The sequence below is a fragment of the Dromaius novaehollandiae genome, chromosome 23 (assembly GCF_036370855.1).
Source record: "Dromaius novaehollandiae isolate bDroNov1 chromosome 23, bDroNov1.hap1, whole genome shotgun sequence".
Taxonomy (NCBI): domain Eukaryota; kingdom Metazoa; phylum Chordata; class Aves; order Casuariiformes; family Dromaiidae; genus Dromaius; species Dromaius novaehollandiae.
Window position 1 is genome coordinate 4,910,913 of NC_088120.1, and position 22,574 is coordinate 4,933,486.

At 47.3% G+C, this 22,574-nt stretch overlaps 1 protein-coding gene across 7 annotated transcripts in view; it reads right to left on the reverse strand.

Moving 5' to 3' along the window:
- The window catches only part of HIVEP3 (HIVEP zinc finger 3), a 282,773-nt gene that overhangs the window by 102,720 nt on the left and 157,479 nt on the right, over positions 1-22,574 (reverse strand). For 6 of the 7 annotated variants that reach the window (XR_010392644.1, XM_064524927.1, XM_064524924.1 and 3 more), the window contains one exon: positions 18,145-18,240. The exons of the other annotated variant lie outside the window; for it this stretch is intronic. The gene's annotated coding sequence lies outside the window, so the exon portion shown is untranslated. The remainder of the gene's footprint in view (positions 1-18,144; positions 18,241-22,574) is intronic. 7 annotated transcript variants of the gene reach the window in all.

The following is a 22,574-nucleotide window of genomic DNA, read 5'->3' on the forward strand; positions in this document are numbered from 1 at the left end:
GTTAGACTACCAACCATCAGGAAAGGGCTTGGAGGATCTCAGACTACCTTAAGTCTTTATGTTCTTCATTTCAAAAGATAAACCAGCCCACTACCAATGACCACCCGGCAGAATCAACTTGAGAAGCTTGAGAAGTACCTACGCATCTCAACTATTATTAATCAGCTGTATTATCACAGCGCCTCCATTGAGGTCATGGCCTCATCCATGATGTGTTTCACACAGACAACCCATCTTCCCAAACTTCTGTCTACCTGCACAAACCAGACAGGGCAGATAAGTAGTATTATGCTAATATTACAAAGAAGAAACAGATCTGAAGACACCAAGCCATGTGCCCATACCGTACAGGGCATCTGCCACATACTAAAAGGGGAGTTCTGTCCAGTGGTGCAATCTCAGAACAACGTTTCTACCTACAGAAATATGAAAATATAGGTCTCACTTGAATATTTGTGAATGCCCGGCTTGCAGCAGTACATAACAGGATATCAAACCAGTTTTATTTTTAAACAAATCCGCCTTCCCACACGGCATGCAAAATATTCTTTCGCAGGTGAAAGATTGCAACATAAATGATCAGAGCACTAATTTCTCATTAAAAGTAACCTGCACTGAATAACGATGGGGCTGAATGGCAGAAGCTTTTCTGCAGTCACAGAGAATGCAGGAAGTTGGATGGCTGATGAGTGAGTACAAATATTTTTAGCAATTTTCATTGAGTATAAAAATAAATTTATAATAATACACTCTCAAGCTGGCTTGTTGTTGACAGCCTGAGCAGCGGCTGTAACAGGGCACCTCACCTAGTCTGGTAAAGGGTCTCGCAACTTCCTTCAAGTGGCTGGGGGCCAGTTTGGTCCAGCCTTCCCACTAAACCACAAAACTTCCCTCTGTGAGCCTCAAGTCTGTGAAAAGATCTTCACCAAATGATTTCAAGAGACAAAAGGGGCTCACTTCAGCTGCTGCTACCTTACAGCCTCCTCAAGCCCTCACTGCCATTTTTTACTCTGGGCTCTACCTCTCTGTAGATAAGCAAGTAAAATTCAGTGCTTACAGATGCTTGTAACAGAAGTGAATTTTCATTTATAAAGGGAAGTAAAAAATCAAGAGACGGAGCATTTCGGAAACACACACTGATGCTAGCTGAGAACTGTGCTGGCCTTGGAAGAGCACACCCCCATTGCTGTCACATCACTCCTCTACCACCGAGGCTTCTCCAAACATCTTTAATCACCAAGAACCACTGAAATGCCATGGGAATAAAATCTGACCTTGCTGATGCATAAACATTTAAACGGATTTCCTTTCACACCATCTTAGACAGGCTGAAGCTCCAGCCTTTATCCCAATTTACTTCGGGAGCATCCTTTGAAATAGCAGACAGACTTCTACTGATAAGCTACATCAGTCTTAACTGGGAGGCATCTGCCCCATCTGGGTTTTCAACAAAGAATATCAGATTAAAAAGAAAAAAGGAAAAAAAATAGCAGCAGTCCAGGCACTTGAGATAAAGTAGCTGTTATCACCCTCTCTAACAAGGCTGCATGCTTTCTATCTCTAGGCAATGACACTGTGAAAGCAGTTTGAACACAAATTAAAAATTCATATCCCAGCCAAAGTGTCCTTGCTAAGCCAGAGGAGGGTCTGGGCTCTTGTAGCTTTTCACTACTCATTTCTAGAAGACGGTGGCACTGTCAGGAATGCCAGGCAGCTCCAGCTATCCCCTTGCCAGGTGCCTTTAGACACCAACCAGAAGACACTCGCTTCTTTTTCTTTCTTATTGAATAAAAGCTTGGAAAACCCTTTAGATGAAAAAAAAATCCCTATTTTGGAATGCAAAAAACTTTGTAAATCACAAAAAATAGTCTGGCATGGAGATGTCTGGCAGGTCTCCTTTGCAATGGCTCTGCGAAGGGTGACAACATACCATGTAACTCTGCATTCTGAGAAAAAAGTGAATTACTGCACTGGTGTTGACAGGATTTCTTCCTGTCTTCCCCCTCGTCAGTGCTGCATCCCAAACAGACTTGGGTCAAGATGCAGCCAGCTGAATGAGAAACTGAAAGCATGCAGGGTCTTGATTCAGCAGCAGAAAATAAATACTAGCAATGCAAGGTACTCAGGAGGTAACGTAGCATTAAGTAACTGATTTTCTGTAGAGACTATTCACCTACGAAGAACTTACAAGGGAAAAAAAAATCCACCATTTATATGCTATTTCACCCTGCTGACAGGAAAGAGCTGGAAAGGGCCATTGCTTCTGAATTTAATTACATCCGATGCTTCTAAGGGTGAGGGGAAAAGAGTACTTCATGAGCCAAAACCAAAAATGTTAATATATTATACTGCAGTAAGAGCAGAGCGTCTTCAAAGCTTCCCCTCCCCACACCCTGTAGTGTGAAATCAGAGATTTTTTTTCCCCCAGTAATGCTTTTTGCTCATTTCCTGCCTGGCTTCATACTCGTATAACAATGAATCAGGATTAATTAACATCAATATCAAGATTAAGATCATGTCAAACCAAGACTTTCTTGTCATCTCATATAGAATTAAAGTAAACTCCATATAACGAATGACTGGTCACACTGCCAGGTTGTACCTACACCCTTAACCCATGGGGACTTGGAGCTGTCGAGGTAAACCAGTTTGTCACTTGCAAAAAAACCTTGCTTTGGGGAACTCAGACGATCTCCCCAAGTTGGTTCTTTGTTTTCCATGCACCTATTATAAATCCATCATCACCATTTATTTTTCCTGTTCCTAAAAGGGAGGCAAGAAGCCATGCAAAAGCCTGAAGCTGCAGTCTGAGGTGACGGAGATGCATTTTCAGCAAAAGATATTGCAAGCCACAAACAAGTATAAAAAGGAAAAAAACAAGTCCAGCAGACTATGGAGCTCTGAAATTAGCAATAAATAGCCAAGAAGAAAATTCATCTGCATTCTGCTTTGAATATAAAGGATTTCCCTTCAAATATTAATCAATCTCCGTATTCTCAGAAGAGTGCTCACTATGAATTAAACTACAAACTTCCTGGAAGTTTTTTGTATGACGAAGAAGACCAGAAGGTCTTGTCTTTCTCATCTTCTGGGAATTTGCTCAGCAGGCCACTGCAAGTTCAACTCAAGCGTTTCCAATGAAAAGGTGGTATGAAAGGGTGGGATGCAGCCCCGTTAGTCATCTCCCTGTAGGGGACAAGCAGTGCCTCCTCACACAGACAGCTCCAGCCTTTCCGGCCTGGCAGAAATCCATAAAACTCCCTCCCAGTCTAGATACTGCGGCTATTTGCTATGTTATCACAAACACAGTTATGTCTTTACTTGAAGACCCTTGGGAAATCAGCAGGCCCCCCGCTTCCCGAGGTTTGTATACACATTTAAAATACAATGTTCTCAGAAAAAATCATCTGCTGTCAAGCATGACATAGTGTCTATGGCATTTTCTATAGCTGTTCATTCATCTTTCACACAACCATATCAACAGCATATCAACGACAACAACAAATTATTCATGTGGCACGTTTCTGGTGCTTGTTGGTTTTATTTTACTTCAATATGGTATTTTAGAATTTTTTCAAGACATAACAAAGGATGACCATTGCCTTCAGAAATAATTAAGGACAAACAGAAGCAAACACAATCACAGGCATGGAAAGTTTTAGGCATTTTAACTTATTGACACTTTTGCAGAGTAAAAATATTCTGCTGAACTAGAGGAATGGAGTGGGGCTATGAACTGGGATTGAACTAATATTTTGTGAGACTCAGAGCATCACCAGTGATAGAAAACAGTGTTAAGCAGAAAACAGAATCTTGCTGCAGAACACTAGACTCCATTTTGGAGCAGAAAGCATCATATCAGGAGCTATTTCAAGTAAAAAGCAAGGTGGCTCATTAAGCTAAAAAACTTTGCTTAATCTTCCCAACAGTCCCAAGTGAATGTTTCACTTTCCAGCCTGCAAAATATGAATATCCAGGCTCCACCAAAGCAGGAAGGCAAGAAATCTAACGTTAAACTCCCCGCCACATGAGTAATGCTGGGAGAGATCACATGTTCTGCAGTTCACTGGGAAAGTCAACACAATCACGCTAAGGTCCAGAAGAGAAACCAGAACCTTGTTGGGGTTTTCAAGCATTAACAGCTTGATAAAGCACCACGTAACAAGATGAGCTGCGTTTGCCACAACGTGGTCAACAGTCTGGAAAAAAGTATTTGAAACAAAAATGCATCTCTGCATTGTAGATGCTGAAATGCTACAATATTTTCATCTCGTTGGTCAAGAAGTTCCCATATATCACGTATTAGCAACTTCTGTGCTAACACTCCCATGCTTTATCTGAAGGACTCTGAAGGACTACACAAAAGTATAACCCTTGAGCAAAGCTTTCAGGACTAATTGTAATTTTAAAATTCCATTCATGTCACAGACCCAATTTGTACAGAGCGCAGTTGGGGGGGTTTTTTTGCCTTATAACAGAGAAAAAGTAGCAATTCTGTTCTGTGCACAGAAATTCTGCTGTACTCTTGCTGGATGACACACCAAAGAACCACAATTGCACAGCCCAAAGGAGACAAACGGCTGATGCAAACGGAAAACAATGCAGCAAAAGGAAGTCATTCTGTAAGGCAATTACTTTGTTCTTTCAGGGGCTTTTTTGGGTATCTTCTTTCCATAGAAAGTTTCCACTACAGTTATTTAAATGAAACTTGCATGTATTTTTGGCCTCAAACCTATGAGGCTGCACAGCAGGAGCTCTGCTGAAAAATCAGTATAACAACATAAAATTGGAGTTAGTCCCAGGTTCCTTAATGTCAGAAACGTAGAGAAAGTGAGGAATCCCCCACACACACACCCAAAAAAGTGAGTCTTTTTTTTTTTTAAAAAAAAAAAACCTTAAAAGAGCTAAATATATCATACACAACAGCCACTGAGGAGGGTTTTAGGGGACACAACTGTCTGCAAGAAGCTCAAAAATGAAAGTTCAAAGGTACACGCATAGGCACGTACAACTTCATGGAACGGGGCAAAGCAAATGAAGAGAAAGAGATCAACAAACATTACGAAAACTCTCCACCAAGAGTCATTCCATCCTTTGAAACATCTCTGACGAGGCTGGGCAAAACTCCTCATACTACCGGGTTGGAAATGCTCTTTTTTAGGATGCAGGCAGACTTTACCATCTTCCAGTGGACTCGCGCACGTGGGCAAAACCTCCATGGAAAGCAGCTTCTCGCAACGTAAAAGCTGGGCCTGGACCTACAGGTGTTTGGGACGTCTGTGCCACTCTCTGGACTCCTGCGGACCTTCCCCCAAGCGCGCAGATGGCTGAATACTAAAGAAGCTTTTGCTTCCTGGAATTGTGCAGTAATGCAGTGGCACGAACACAGCATATAAAAGACCAGTCCTGCCAGAGATTTACAGTCACCCTTAAAACACTCTAAAGGGGTTAAATAACATAGTGAGCATGGGCTTCTTGTGGAAAAATGACTCACAGGAAGGATGGCAACAGTGTACCGCTATAAAATATTCAACATAATAGGTCTCTCTGCCACAGACTGAAAGAATAAAAAACAAGGTAAGTGGACCTGTGTTTTTCTCCGGCTTCTGAAAGTCACTAATGGCCCTCTGGGTCTGTGAACAGATGTCAACAGCATACTGCAGGTACCACATTTTATTCACTGCAAATTACTGCTTGGCATTTAATTAAAATTTTATTGTGGCGATTCCCATCAGTTCCCTCCACAGTACCAAATGAACTAAAGAGCAGAGTGGATCTTCGGAGTAAATGAGCCCAGATCATCAATAAAAACCTGCGACTCTGAAAGGGGAAAAGAAAGCATGTGGTAAGAGGTTTGGTTAATTTGACATTTCTTCCCTGTGTGGGAGCCCCAAAGTGTTGATCCTGGCATTGATAGAAACAGGCCTGATCTAAGCCAGCCTGAAGTCACCTGTGGGAAGAGTTCAGCTTATGGATCTTACTTTTCTACTTGGTTTCATCGTGATGTAATGCAGGATCCTTTCAGGAATGGAGCATATGAGAACCAGATTTCAACACTCCTCTTGTCCAGCCACGGAGGAAAGAAATTTTTTTTACTGCAGAAAGCGCCTTATTCACACTTTCATTTCTCACATCACAGACCCTTTTAGGAACAATCCTAACCTTTCCTCCCAATTACCTAGTGGGACTATCTGATGAATTAATGAGAGAATCCTTAATGATTAGGGTTGATGAATGCTCAGCGGATGAAGAAGAGAGATCGGCCTCCTCGGTCCCAGACTGCTGCTCTGTGCACTCCACTGGGCACGACGCTGAAGGCTCTTGCGTAGCTGCAGGGAGCTGGGGGCTGGAACGGAGCACTACATCACCTCTTCTCATTTCCTGCACATTTCCCTGGTGACCTCTATAAAAGCCAGTACCTGCGAGCGTGACAGTGTTTCAGGAGACCAGGCAGCTCTTTCGATGTGTAAGCCCCAGAGCTCAAGCAGCCTAACCTTGAGGCTCTGGAAAAGATCAAGGGTGCAGAAGTCCAGAGGAGCATAAATGTCCTTGGCTACAATGGAAGAAGAAAACCCCCGAATACCTCATAAGACATCTCCTTTTGGATCACAGATACAGCAATTCCGAATTTATGAGCAAAACACCAGAGCCAAGGAAGAAAACAGTCACTTCCACAAGAGTGGATGCTTGATAGCACCACATTATCTTAAACCTCAGTGTCCTTCTCACAGTTCTGGCCATCCTTGACCTTTCAAAAAAAGGGTGAAAAAGACAAACCAAACCAAAACATACTCAGCTGCTTATGCATTTAGAAAAACTGCCTTCCTGGTACCTGCAGACATCCGCTGGAAGCCCTGAAGCATCAGGCCCAACGAGAGCAGAGTTTTCGGGCTGAGCTGCAAGTGTTACGGGGCTGCTAAGAACAACAGTGGCAACCCTTCTCTCTCCACAGCCCTGAGGAAGGAGAGAAAACAGAGACTCGTACACACACCAACTCCAGGGCAGGGAAGGATTAACACCATTATCTGCCCTATAGCTCACAGTACTGGGGGACACCCAGAACTCTGGGCTCAAAACTAAGAGGCTTTGAAAACTTGAAATACCCAGGGGCAAAGCAAATGCTTAGAAGCTCTCTGGCGTCACGGAGCTGCAGCTGGAGTTTCAGGGGTTAATACACAACACAGCTGACCTGCCTTCGATACAAAGCTGCAAATCTCCTGTTTCTAAAGGTATCTGTTGATGCTTTACCCCCCCAGACAACTACTCTGGGAAGTCAGGGGAGACAGAGCTGGAATGATAGATGCAAAATTAAAAGCTCAATAAATAATTAATCGCTGAGGTCATCAAATTGTATGAATCTGTCCATCTTGCTCTCCTCTCTGCTGTTAATCAGAAGAGTGTCTGCTTCAATGGTGGGTGAAGTGGTCCTGCAAGAACCGTAATTTTTGTACACCGCTGCCATGAAGCTTGTACTGGGTGCCATATAAATCAATAGAGATAAATCATTTGTTGAATGCTATGAAGGCTTTAAGAGTGTTAAGCAAACAGAATGCCTCCAGAGATCCAGAAATAAAGTGAGAGGCGAGTTTGAGTAACTTATTAAGGTAATTATTAAAATGCATACTCGCTAAACATCAAATATGTATAGCGCAGACAAAACCTCCTTTCCTCTTTCCGGTATCAGCCTTTCCACAGATGCCGGTGAAGAAAGAGCACTCTTAAGTACCACAAGTAAAATATACCACACATATGAGAGCTAACAAACCCACCTCATCACCCAGTCACTGTAACCCTTTCTCTTCCCCTTATCTATGTGCTCTCTTCTTTTGATTTTTGCCTTTGATCGCAAGCTCCCTGAAGTTGCAATCACACATCCAGATGTTCTGTATGTGCAGTTTCTAGTACGCGACAGTATCATCCAGATCATAAATACGTGGTTAATGATAACGAACGCGAATACCTCGACTGGGAAGAAGTTTCTCCCACAGTCAGTGTATCGCAAGGCTTGCTGCATCCTCCTGTTGTTCCTGTTCAGAGTCAGGCGTCTGAACTAGGCGAACTTTTGATGTGATCCAGCATGCCAGATCCTTCCGGTGCTCTTAATGACAGAAGTAGTACAAACCGATCCCTAGACTGGGTCAGAGCAGCTGCTTGACAACAGGTAACAACCACCCAGTCCTTGGAGAATGAACAGGGGAGAAATAGTAGGCTCATTTATACATCTAAAGAGAAAAATGGGAAATGTAACAGACTATAGTTTAGTGAGGGGGTTAATAGCTCATGCTTGTGAAAAGTGCCAGCGCTTTGCAGCCTCGAGCAGGTGCTCAGGACCTCTCTGCTTTGTGTCGTGCCTATAAAATGAGTTTTGAAGAAGGGATGGCCCAGTGCTGACAGCGAGGGAGCTGGGAGCCAGCGGAAGCAGCAGGATGAACACCCGCCTCCTTGCCGGTGGCCGTGGGAATTGCACAGGCTTGGGGCTGGATTGCATGGGCCGGCCCGTGGAAGCGCACGCTCCGGCTGCATGCCGAGCCTCTCCTCGCGGCTATTTACTGCTATTTTTGTCCCCAAATCCTGCCTGCAGCACACGCGCCCAGCGTGCTCGCAGCACACGGAGGGGCGGCGAGGAAATTTGTGTGCGTGCACAGCACGGAGCACCAGAGCACAGCGTGAGCACGAGGGCAGGCGCGGGGCTGGCGTCAGCTCCTTGACGCTGGCACAGACCCCAGCCTGGATGGAACAGCTGGTCCATGGTCTCATCCTGCCCTCAGCCCTTCCACTGTGCAGGTGCATACAGGAAATATTCCTGGATCGGGCTACCATGGCACCTAGGCGCCCCAAATCCAGCTTCAGCCGCAAGGTGAAGCCACATTGGTCTACTATAATAGAGCCGTTTGTGGACATGGTGGAGTAAGACACCTGTTAATAGATCTAAATAATAATAATGACAATTTTAAAAACTATCCAGCTAAATCACCTCCACCTTTATCTCCTAATTTTTCTCTAAGATAGGGCCCAAACCATCACTGTTTTGTGAGCAGATACTATCGACTTCAGAAATACTTACTTCAGGCTTTTTTTTTTTACCCCGCTCTTCAAAAGAAAATCTGTCTTTTAACTATTAATAACTGTTTTTCTGAAACACCACCATACCATGCAGCACCAGAGTGTCCAAAGACCAAACTGCCCTTTTCCAGCATGCTGGGTGCTCTTCGCTGCCATTTCACTTAAGCCGTTTCTTAACTCCATTAGAAACGCAGCCAATAAAAATCTCCTGAAAACACTGTTCCCAATTGAAATGAGCCCTCATGAAACCAGTATCACAGCCACTTGCTTAATATATTTCTCCCTAGAAGAACTTACAGTGTTTCCTTGATGAACCCCCAAGCATAACAGTTTCCACAGTGATTACAGAAAAAGCAGCAGTGCCAGAAATAACACTGTTAAATGGAAAACATCCCCTGCACTCGCTCGCACACATACACACACCCTCGCCCATCGAGCGCACACGGGCCCCGCAGCGCCAGCAGCGATTCCTCGTGGGGCCGGAAGAGCCCAGGTACACGGTGTCCGCTCCGGCCAACGCAGCCACAAAACGCCGCTGCAAACCGAGGCAGAAAATCGCTTTTCCAGTGCGTAGCTGAGCGACAGCACGCACGCAGATATCCCCTGCATGCACACGTGCAGTGACGTACCCTGGAACAGCGACATAACCCGTGACCGTATTCCCAAAGCAACTTCCCAAGCGCGATACTCGGGATATTTTTCATAGCAAGGCGGGACAAAAGGACCACTCAGGATGGAGTTTCCCGCACCGCGAAAGGCTTTTTCACTTCTGACACAGCACTGGGGCACACGCAGGAAAGAGGAGCACCAGACGGTTCTCTGACCTATCCCCCTTCAGCGCTCAAATTCATTCAACTATTTGACTTCTAAAGCATGCACAGGCGCAGTTTCCAGCCTGGCCTCGGATGAAGCGGAGCGAGCGTTCCCAGGACGCGCACGCTCGCCTTCCCGCTCCGGCTGCAAGCAGTGCTGCCCTCCGAGCACAGTCAGACGGAGGCTGCAGGCACAGACGTCTCCATCGCTGCCTGCAGCTGTACCGACACGGTACCTCTGACTTCCCTCATTTATTCACTGAAGGAGAGAGACTGTTCTCAGCGAACACCTTTACAAAACTAGTTTCAGCAAAAAGTGCCCTCCCCAGCCTTAAATCCTTTATTGGCTTATTTCTCTCAGGAAAGGAACAAAATTAACCAACTTTTTTTATTACTATTATTTTTTAATCTTTTTGCTCGCTAACCAAAGACCAGTTCCTGCCCCGTCCCCACGCTGGTTGCATACGCTTTCTCCTGTTGAGCTCTCCATCCCCGGGTCATTTCAGAGCTGTGGGCTGAGTGTCTTTACCAGCCAAGAGCCTTGTTTGACCTGGGGGGAACATACTTGTCCATGCCAAGAAGGACTGCATTTGTCACCTTAATTCACACTATAAATTACTAAGGTATCTGCCAAACTTACTATTCACTTAGGAAGCTACCACTCCAATTAACTAAAGATCGCTGAACTGGGTTTGCAAAAACAATAGCAATGTCCAGCTGGGTTTTCTGTGATACCTTTTCATCCTCCACATGACTTTTTGTGCTACCTTTTTGTCCTCATCCACAACCAGAACCTCCCGGGGAAGGCCAGATACGTGACTGACTGCCAGGGATGACTTAGCCCCAGTAGAGAAGAATTGGGATCCGAGGCTTTTTGTTATATTGATATACTTGATTGCCTTCATTTCTGCTTTTACACCCATTTACTTAGAAAAATTTAATTGCTGGCTGAACATTTTGGCGTAACATCTCCCATCTTCTGAATAATTCTCAATTATGATTAATGCAAATATGAACGCAAAGTATTTTCTAACTTTGCAGCAAATCCCCACAGGTGGACGACAGATCAAACCATGAAGGCAGCGGACCACATCTACGGCACCGAATTACAGGCAGAATCAAAAAGAAATTATATTCCACGGAGACTATAAGGCAACCAGCACCTCATCTGGGACTTTCCCTTAACTTCTTTAAAGGCCTAAGACCTGCATAATAAAACTAACACTGCAGGCTTTTCTTCAGCAAAAGAAAGCAGCACAGCACTGCCTTAGGGTTAAGAAAAATGCTTCGGTTTGGCAGTCACGGTTTTAGCCTTGCGTGCTTTACAGTTTCTGAATGCAAACGGCGCCATTTAAGAGAGGTTTCTAAAAGCAGCAAGAATGCAGTTTTAATAAACGCTCCTCGAATTAAAAAGGATTGCCTTGGCAGGGATACAAACCATGCCAGTAAACTCCTTAGACAGCGAGTCACTGATACCAAACGTGAAGATCGAGGCTGTGCTACTGAAGGGTCCACCCACAAGGTGCGAGGGAGATCTCGGGCCATTCCTGGATCTCTTTTACCCCTTTCTGCAGTCTTCTGGGCGGCTGGCAGGCCATCAGTGCTAAAGAGCAATAGCTTCCTCAGTCTAGAGCACCCGCAAACTGCAGCTATGAATCTTTACCATGATATGTTTCCATAGCTATTTGTAGCCATTCACTGTAGCATGAAACACTTAAAATATTATTAAAAATAGTATCATTTTACTTTTATTTAGCATTTTTCACACCGGTGGAAAAAACTCTGTGGTGTTTTACAAACTGCTGCGGCAGGAGTGTGGCAATGCTCCTGGGAGGGTGGGAGAATATTTTTAACCCCATTTTACAGAAGTGGGAACTGAGGCACGCACTTTTCCACAAAAGAATATTGGCCAGAAACACTTCTAAATTCTTGCAGAATAACTTCCAGCAGAGATTCTCGGTTCCAAAAGAAATGTACACTTATTCCAAAATACAGTGGTCACACTGTTGTGTCCTGGCCAATTTTCTCACGTAAACAGAGTGGTGAAATGGTGAGGAAGAGTGGGTTCTCTTCAGTTTTTGTTAATTTTAGTCTGAGAAAGTCACGAAGGAAATACCTGAGCACTACAAGCAGGTTTGTGGGAGGTAATTAAACACCCAGCTTGACTTCCCTTCCAACACAGAAGAGCTTCACATTCTTCTGTAGATATCTACAACTCTATTTTTATACTTGGTTCTAGTCTGACCTTTTATTGCACTATTTTGTTCTGAAGTCAAACACATTGCATCTTAAAAATTAAGCCATTCTTATTTTAAACACAACCCAAACTTTATTTTCCTCTTTAAAATGTGCCAAGACCCAACTCATTTTTGTTCTGTTCAAATATATACAAAAAAGAATACTTTATCCTGCTCCTACCAGCCCTGACTTCCTCCACAACAGAAATCTCAGAGTTCAGACCGTTACTCAAGCGGGGATGCCAAGAGGCTTCCTCAAACTTGACTAAAGAAATTCCTTAGCTATTTCCAATTGTGCAGCGAATAACTGCTATGAACAGCCCTTCTAAGGAAAATCCACCCGAGAAGCACCATGCAACCCTTGTTCTCACGGAGCCTGCATCCCCTTAAGGAACAGGAATTACATCTCCCTCCTTCATCGTGCCAAGCCAGCTAATCACACTTAAATTGCTGCTTCCCAAGTGTCAGATCCGCAGCTGATGCAACTCGGCGCAGCTCTCGTGACTCCAAGGGAGTTTATCAGATTTACACCCCTGTGGCAGAGAGGGTGGAAACTGCAAACCACCAACCTGCTACCGAGTACTAGTTAACCTAGCAAAGCAGTCTGCAGCTGCTCTTATTTTATAGGTGATGCGTGTCATCCCAGTGCTGAAACTTGTGAACTTTATGAAACTTTTTTTTTTTTATTCCTAGTGACCTCATTTTAGCCCCATCTTCAGTTTGCCTATATTTTTAATTTACATTAGTAGATCTCCCCAGAAGGAAACAAAACCAAGAAAACCGTATAAAGGGCAGGAGGAAACGAATGAAACCCGTGGGCAGCTATTTAAAGAGTCAGTGATGCCTCATGGAAAACTCTGAAACACATTCCATTTAGTGACAAATCTGCTGCTTTGGCCTTGGGTTGGTTGCTGCTTCCCTTGGGGTCCTCGCTGCTCAGGACACCAACCTGAAAAGAAGGGAATGGGGAAAGGTTTTCTATCAGACACCCTTTTCTGGGCAATTCCCAGCAGTTTGGGGCAGGAGACACCAGCTGGAGGTCAGGGGCCCAAGGTGTTTCACTCCTAACTCCCTAGAAAGCTCGTAGGAGCTCTTCATGTTTCACAACTTGTTCTGCGAACCTTGTACGCCACTACCTAAACAACAACCCCTCATTCACCTCCGCCAGATCAAATGACTGCAGACTGCACATCATCATTTCTAGCAGAGTCACCGAGACTTCTGAAGCATTAAAGCCACAGCTTGCACACCTTACTATATTACATTTGGGGAGCACGTGTCCAATCACGCACTTGGCTTACTAGCCTTTCACCACGAGACCAGACCCTACTCTGAGTCAGGAACGCAACCAGCTTGTAATGCAACACCGCTTGGGTCCCGTCATCTCTGCTGGCTCACAGACCCATCATGGCATTACCTCCAGACTGGTCTACCAGGAGACTAATCCTGCGCCCCAAGTTGAAGAAGGCCAGTCCAGGTATGTCTGAGACTTAAAATCTACTAGTAATTCCTATGAAAAATAAGAGTAGGTGGTTATATAATTAAAAGCTGTGCCGATTTCGTTCTTTTTAAGTTCCACAAAATAGTGAACTACCCTTCAGCAGAGACCATCTAAGCAACACAGTAGCTGGATTTCAATTTGGACATAGGAGCATGGCAATAAAGACTTCAGGGAACTACTACACTTAAAACCAGGTTTGCTGGGAAAAGGGCCAGGTTCAATTTTATTGGATTCTACTGAGATTTCCCTTCTAAATTGTACCACCAAACAAGAGGGCTCAGCACGCACCTCCAGGCCTCGATGCATCCGAGAGGAATAGTATTGCAGAAACTGAAACCCAACATCCAATTTAGTTGGATCTAGCCAATTTTTGACACACCTTACCTTCCAGGATCCTAAAATCTGCAGGTCTAATAATAAAGCAGGGCAAAATAACTGAAACCCCAAAGCCCCTCAGCGCTGCAAAACCCAACTAATGGCTTAACGAACAGGGGACCCTCCAAAGTCCAAGTGGCTGGTCAGCCTGATCACAACTCCCCACTCGCTCGCTCCAACAGTGTTGCTCCACGAGCACTTTGTGCCAGCGCGAGACACTGCACAGGGCTCAAGGCAGCGACAAACCAACAGCCCCAACTCACAGCAAGTCCATTTTGGTGGCGTAGGAAAATTTGAGCTCACTCATGCCTTCCTCCTACTTATCCCTGCTTCAAAGTCAATGAGGAGTTCCCAGAAGGAAAACACCCCCAAATCAAAACTTTTGTGCCACCGAAAAAAGGTGTTACCAAAAAAAAAAAAAAAAAGTATTTAAATGGATTAGTTATTACTCTTCCTCCTAGGGAAAAGGCTTCCTAGGAGATTTGCATGTAGTAAACGCTCAGGGACTTCTCTGCTCCGCACAGCGCATTTCCTCACCCTTACCCTGCTGCACGTGCAATCCTTGCTCACCGCCTAAGAAAGCTCAGAGCAGTGGGCAGCAAGCGAAAGCCTATGGCTCGGACTACTCACGGCCTGGATTTACTGGGGAGCAGGGTCTGTGCCTGGTTCAGGGCTTTTCAAAGAAAATGAGGCAAGGTAGAGGAAAAGGAAGATTTATTGCACATTTACCAAGTGTTTTTTGAATGACTGAATAATCCCCTAGTCCCTTTAACACGGGCCCTCCCTGACACACAAAGCTTCCTTTGATGCTCATTAAAAGGTTCACCTTATGCAGGCATGTAATTAGAGCAGGGCAGGACAAAAACCCCTATTCTGATTACTGCACCGATTACAGAGACCGAGATCCCAGCCGACCGCGCAGAGCTGGCCTCGGAAAGCCGGTTTCTCGAATTCATGTTGTGCAGCAGCGGGAGCACTAATGACAACTGTCCTCGTACAAGGTGGTCTCGGCAGAGCCCAGGAGAGGGAGCACAAGTGAGAAATCAGTCACTCTGACAGCCCCAGATTAACAAGCAAAAGGTGGGAAGAATTCGGCAAGTGTAATGGGCAGAACGGAAAGCAGAATAAACAGTTCCCCAGCATCCGAACCGGCCCTACTGGCTGCTGATCCCAGCAGAGCTATAAAGATCTACTAACAAGCAGTCTTTTTAAAGTCAGAGACAATGGTGTTGAATGTATATTTTAAATAAATTGCTTTCCTTTCCAGAGGGGTTTTTATTTTTCTTTGGAGTTTGAACCCCTTGCCAAGAAACTAAACGCTTTAAAACGATTTAGAAATGGCGAGTCTGCTGAAACACTTTTTGCATTCAACACGTGCAGCCAAATGTGGCCAGAAGTTATGACGGCAGAGCTCCTCTGAGCACAGTCAGCAGGAACCTGGACGATCAGGGGAGACGGAGGAAACCAGAGGAAATCCAGCTATTCTAACGCAAAAGGAGCTACCCGGCGCGGCCAGGGGAATTGGCCAGTGACGTACTGCGGGGAGTTCCCAGGAGCCCCTCGCTAATGACCTGCCACCCAATCGGCAGGACGGCTGCGGTGATTTCCCAAGCCTGGATACACTTCCCTTCTCTCTCCAATTACTGCGAAACCACCCCGGCCAGTGATGCCTTATCCCCGGGGCTCAGGAAAGGCTTCTCAACAGCACTTTTGTTTTCAGCTTCAGAATAAACGTTATTTTCGGGGCCTTTTCTCAAAGGACTTACCCCTCTGGATCCCCTCAGCGGTCCCCCACATCCGATCACGCTCGCATGAGCTGAACACTGTGCTATTCTATGGACAGCCTCTGTATATTTTTCAAGCACAAACTCTAAATATTTCCGAGTTTGCTTGCCCCACGGTTCCGCTCCCTCTTCGGCCAGGGTTGCGCAAACATGCTTTCGCTCAGATGGGAAAACAAACGAGCAGCGTCTGCGGACCCCGCTCGGCTTCTGCTGCCACACGTGCACCTGGAGCGGCCACTCACCGGGGCAGAAGGAAAGGAAACCTTGTGAGACTCCCTTGTTAAAAGACTGAGAGCACAGTATAGAAGCCGCACTGGGACGTACAAATCTTTCCGAAATGGCTTATGCCTCGCACAGAGAAATTAGAAACACCCTTTGCGGTTTAGGATTAAAATGATCAGTCATAGCGAGTAAGAACACATCCCCTCCCTTTCCACTGCAATAGCTCCCTCCGAAGAGGAGGGAGGGTTCCTCAAAGGCAAACACTTCCCAAGGGATGCACCTCTGGACATGCTGAACATGTCCCAGATGACATGAAGCACAGAACAAGCAGCTTGGTGGCAACGCGGTCATCAATTAGTAGTTTCTGAAAGTTTGTCTTTGATGCACAGTTTACAGAAGTTCTCTATTAATTCTGGGGTGGGGTTTTCTTTTTCCTTTTCTCAGTAACGACTGCTGTGGGTTTTTTTTTCCATTGGAATGAGAAGCCTTGGAGACAGAAGGCCTTTCTTCACAGAAGGAAGACAGGACAGCACATATTACCCCACACCTCCTACTCCAGTATTTCTCTATCATTTGCTAAAGGATACTTCTCTAGGGGTGAAAGAAAACGGATTTCCAGGACCCTCTCAGTTGGACCTGTCTGCTAAGACCGTCAGTGGGGGAAGAAGGGGATGGGGGCAACAAGGATCATGGTAATGAGCTTTGGAGTCTGTTGAAACCTGTGAGCCAAATGAGAACTAAGATGCGCCACCTCACACAAATCCCACCTATTCTTACTGGAAACAGGCACTCTGACAACACTGTGCACATTTTTCTACGAGAATCAAAAAATAAATAAATAAAAAGGTTCCCGAAATCCTGAGAAAAACATGACAGTCCCCAACAAGCATGGACAGCTCTCCTCTGCTTCACGTACTAGGGGGATTTCTGCAGCCTAGTAATACAAGAGAGAGAAGACAGATGAAGAAGGGGCTATCAGGACTTCCAACCGCTTGCTTTCCAGACACTGAAGGTTAAAAGTGTCCCTGCACGCTGACACTAATAATCTTCTGACACAGGGAAACTAAAAGCCTATAAGCTACAGGTTATCCTCTAGCAGCAGCGCAGGGTTTGGATTGTATTGCTCACACCATAAATCACTGTGTCAGCTGCCCCAGCCATTTCCACTCACCGGAGTGTAACCGGGTAAAAGTGCCAGGCGCTTTCACGATGGCTGGCCAATTAGCTAAAGAACGAGAAAAAAAAAAATGCACGGCACCTTTTCCGGAATAACAATCCACACATTTGCATAGAGCAGCTCCGCGCGTGGCTGCATTTCTGATCACACCTTTGGGTGCATCAAAAGCGTTATTAATTTCCATCGAGAAGGATTAAGAAGCTTAAATTGTTAGCGCTCATTTACGGAGACTTAATGCATTTTAACGCTGCCTCATTTTATGCTGATGTGCAGGTGCTAATCAGCAGCAAAATGCTTAAAAGGATAAAATGCCCAAAGGGTCGGCCCCAAGTACAGGCCCTCCTTCTCTGTATCTAGCAGATTTTCCCTACTCACCTTCCTGCACTAGTCTAGCAGATATTTTTGACTCGAAGTTGGAAAAGTCAACTCGATAGGAGCTCACTCATGAATTTACTAGCACAGAGTCTCGCTAGAGTCACGTGTCGGCCAAGAACAACCCTTCCACTCCCCACTTGCTTTCCTGTACAAATGATAAGGAGGAAATCCGCCCCAGACAGACAGCTCCCCAAGCACCCGTGCCACATGGTGCAAGGAGTGAAAGTCCCCCGCTCCAAGGACGTTAATTAGAGGTGCCCGCCAATTAAGACTCGAACTGCAGTTTATTTATTTGCCAGCGCAGGCACCCGGGCTGGCTGGCGGAGGATCAAGAGCAACAAGCCCTTGGTGTTTACAGTATACAGTAGTCCGACATCCAGTAACTCCTGGTTACTCATTACAGTGACCTCATCGGGGAGACATGCCCGAGTGCTACAAGTGCTCTTAATTCACTTACGCCTGATCTGCTGCGCGTCGCCCAGCCGCCCCTTCCAGCGCTGACCACAGCTGAGACAAGAAGGAAAAAAAAAGAAAACCAACTGCCCCCCCCCCGCCCCAAAGCGCTGAGTGCCTGGAATGAAGCGATCAGATTTGTTACCTGCACATGCCCCCCGCACTGCAGCCGCGGCTCTCCCATGACTCTGCCCGGTGAGAGGTAGGGACCCTGGGACTCCAGGGGGATCTTCTGCCCGGGCTGCAATAGAAAAGGTTAGTTTAAAGCTCCTTATTTGGGCAGTGATGTAAAGGGAAGTTGTGCAGGCAGCGCCACCCCCTTTTTCCATTCACTACACATTGTTTCCTGTTGTCAAGCAGCTGCTGTGGCTTTCGGCGCAGACAAGGGAATCCTTCAGCCCCCGGCTGGCTCCGGGGCATCGCACAACGCGCGGCGAGCCGCGGCCCCGGGCAGCCCTCTGCCCGCGCCCAGCAGCTCCGCCGCCCGCGCGGGGCTCAGACCCACCCGGGCGCGACCGCAGGCGCCGGAGGGACCCGTCCCGCTCGCTCTCCCGCTCGCCCCCGGGCTCCGCAGCGCGGAGGCGGCTCCTTGCCTGCAGCAGCCGGCGCCGGCGGAGGGCGCGGAGCGCGGCTGCCCCCGGGAAGCGGGCGGGGAGGCGGCTCCTCTCCGCGGCTCCCCGGGGCTGCGCCGAAGCGGCCGCGGCCGAGCCCGGCGGGGCGGAGCGGAGCGGGGGCTGCTCGCCGGGGCGGGGGGGGGGGGGGCGGCCGGCCCGGCGGGGAGCCCCGAGCCCGACGGACGCAGCGGGCTGCCGGCGCGGCGCTGCCAGCGCGGCTCTCCCTCCCCGCCGGCTCCCTCGCCGCCTTCCTCCCCCACAGCCTCCTCCTCCTCCTCGCTCCCCTCCTCATCGCTCCCGGCCCCCCCCGCGCTGACACAGGCGCCCCCCCGCCGGCGCTGCCCGCGGCAGCCTCCCCCGAGCCGCCCGCTGCCCCGGGCGCCGGCCGGGGCGGGAGCTCCGCTCCCCGGGGGCAGCGCCCCGCCGGGAAAGCCGAGGGGCGGGACCCGAAAGCGGCTGCACGGCGCAGGCAGCGCTTCCCCCGGCGCAGCCTTGCCCGGGCGCTGGGGTGGGCAGGGGCTGCCGTTGCGGGGGGGGGAAGAGGAGGACGCGTACGGCTCTGGCCGCTCCGTCGAGGGGGGCTGCCAAGCCGGAGGGGACCCGTGCGCATCCCCCCCCCCCCCCGCCCCCGGAGGGACCGGCAGCACTGCCCACGCTCCCGGCCGGGGTTTCCAGCGAAGGGAAACTCTGAGCTCACGTCCAGCGCGGGCGGGCGCGGCTCGGCCCGGCCCGGCGCCCGCGGAGCGGGGCTGCTCCACCGCGCTCGGCCCCGCCGCCTCCGCGGCCGCACCGGGAGCCCGGGCCGACCCGCGCCGCGCACCCGCTCCCGGTGCCAGCGCAGCGCCGTCCTCTCCGACGGACTCATCCCCGCCCCCGCACCCCATCGTCGTCTTCCTCTTCTTTTCTTAATTAATGACTGCCCGTAACAAACTGCAGGCCTGATGCCTTCTCCGAAAAGGAGGAGACAGACTGTTCCCTCGCGCGGCTGCAGGCAGACAACACGACCGGCCAGGCGAGATCCGCAGAGCCTGTTCCTGGTCCACGTGGTGATGGCGAAAGGATGTCGGTCGTGTTTTTCCTGGCTCCCAAGCGGGATCCCAGTTCCAGGCTGGGGGGGGGGGGGGGGGGGAGGATGTATGGAGCCCAGGCCCGAGATGAGCTCAGAGGACAGAACAAGATAACCCTGGGGTTTGAGTCCAGGCAGCTGTGAAGAGGCAGGTTTGGGATTTTTAGAAGAAAGCAGAAGAGTAACCTCTCATCCCAAGCTGCATTTACACTTAAAATGTATGCCTGTATTCAGCAAAATAGTTTTCATGCTTCTTCTATAGCAATTAGAAGCACTATTATACATAGGGTCACTTATTTTGCTCAGCTTATCAGTATATGCTTGATAAGCATATATTGCCACTACATGGTATATATGCTAAAACCGTCTCTTTCTGCTGTAAAGCAGCACCAATACAGCTGGTACAGCGATCCCAGCAAACCTGCATCAGAGCCCTCCAAACTCATGATAAAAATTCACTACTCAAAAAAACTCTTGCCAAGCCTATGTTCCTATCTGACTCCAGACTATAAAGCCAGGGTTGAGCCAAAAAAGTCATCTAACAATGAAATAACGATGATGTGAGGTCCCTATGATGGAAAGAATTACGCTGGCAGCCAAACAAGGAACCTAACAGGCCAGGCTTTTCGGGGTGAACATCAACAGAGTTGTTGTTTCACTCTGTAAACAGAATGCCGCTTTTCAGGAGAATTAATGATTGGAAACCTGTTACCAAAACACCAGTCTGGCCTGTCTCCAGTCAACCACAGAGCAGCTTCATTCGAACTGTATCCCCCAAATGCTTTCACTGCTAAAAATGAGAAACTACCATACAATACATTCACTTTCTATGTGCATATTATTTCCTCAACAGTCCAGTTTCATGCCTAATTTCAGCTTCTCTCATTCTGGACAGAGACGAGAATAAGAGTATGACGCAGAAAGGCTTCATAGTGTTATTCGTTTAACTACACTCACACGCTCTCATGGTCCCCCCCCCCCCCCCCCCCAGCTCTCTTAGCTTGAGTCACTTTGGTATAAGCAGGTGCAGTTGCTTAAGGTCTTTAAGGAATTGTACGGATGCAGTCAGACACCGGATACGCTAACAGGCCCAGAAGGACTCTAAACCAGAACATGTGGGACTGCTCCTGCCCTCCCAAGCTGGACTTGATAAACACAGAAATTCAGTGCATTTCCCCCTTCTACTAACTTTCACATCAGACTGCCTCCAATTATGAGTCAAAACATGATCTTTCCCAATTGCTAGGGTTACAGACCTCAGCAGCACATCCAGTTTGCTTCTTACCCCAGAAAACAGATCACATCTGGAGCTCAGCACCAAGCTCTGCATGATTCGCCACACCGCAACGGGCTCAGGTTTGCTTGGCCAACAGCATTAAGAACTTGGGTTTGTCACTGAAGGACAGATAACGTAACCGGCTGATGCAAGGGGACTGAATATGGCAAGAAATCCATTTTCTTAATCGATTTGAACTTTAGCATTTGGACAGTCACATAATAAATGAAATACAGCTCACAGGAGCATGGCCACAGCATGACACATTTAAAAATTTCCTCAGAAGACATGCTATGGATTTTTGTTGGGTTTAACCAACGCCCTTGAGTCTCTTGGTCACACCAAACACACCCAAATGTCCTCTTCCCAGTTGACCTCTATATTACAACATACAAAAGGTCAAGATATTTTTCCCCTGAACAGTACAAACACCGCCATTCAAACACAATTAATACAAAGCTGTTTACTCAGTGGCTGCGGCTTTTCTTAGGTGGTTTTGCTTAAATGGGAAAATGAAGGGAGAGGTTCCCCTGAGCTTCCTCTCCTGACTGCAGTGTCAAGGACGTATGGGGTTAAGCCTAGGCCACGATGGGCAGCTCTGTGCGAATCCTTTGTTAGAAACCAACATTCAGGCAGGAAAGGGCCTGCCCTCACGTCTAGTATGGTTAAAATAACCACAACTCACTTTCCTTTAAAAGGTCAGACTTTTTTTCTCCCCTCAGGGTTCTGAGGGGTCACGATACCTCCCCATCCCTTCACCCACCCTTATTCACCCCAGCGTGGCCCAGGATGTGCAAAAATTACCCACTCGGCTTCTTTGAAACTGTTTCCACCTCTTTTTTTTTTTTTTTTTTTTTTTTGAGTACTATTAGTTTTTCCACCTCCTCTGATGCCACACGCTGGTTTCTAATGCACTGCTCCTCAGAGCACTTTTTGGTGGTCTGCACACTCCCAACTGGTCACACGTTCCTCACTCATCCCTTTCTTTCCTGATGCTAAATTACATTAACAGAAGCTGAAAGCATGGTCAGGGCTTTCAAGTTTTCCATATATACCAATGCCAGAGGTGCTATTCGAGTACTGGGTAAGTGTGAATGGGAAAGGAAGCTCCCTTCACTATGGCGTGGGAATTTGGGATTTTCTTATCAACTCTTCCATTGATTCCCTATAGAATTATCAAGAGATTATTTCACCTTCCTACGTTGTAGCTTTCTCACCTGGGGAAACAGTCCGGGGATTTACGAAGGCTGTTTTTTTTGTTTTTTTTAAAGCACCTATGTCCAAGTATGAGCAATCACACTCTTGATTGGAAGAGGGGACTGGGCATGAGGCCACGATGTCATATTCCCAGTTTTGGAAAGTTGGAGCGGCACAACTCTATGAATCAAATGTAACATCTTCAAATGTATTTAACCACCTTTTAAAATCTGAACTGTAAATCCTTTAGTCACCTAAAAATGAAACGAGATCTTCAGAAGTTGGAGGTTCTCAGCCCCTCAGTCAGTAATACTGAAAAGAACTGCGCTCCCCACGCTTTTGGAAATCCCATTAGGCACCTTTCCTTAGACGTGTTTATTTTTAACAGTCTGACACCAGAAGCCCACGTCCCTTTTCAAACA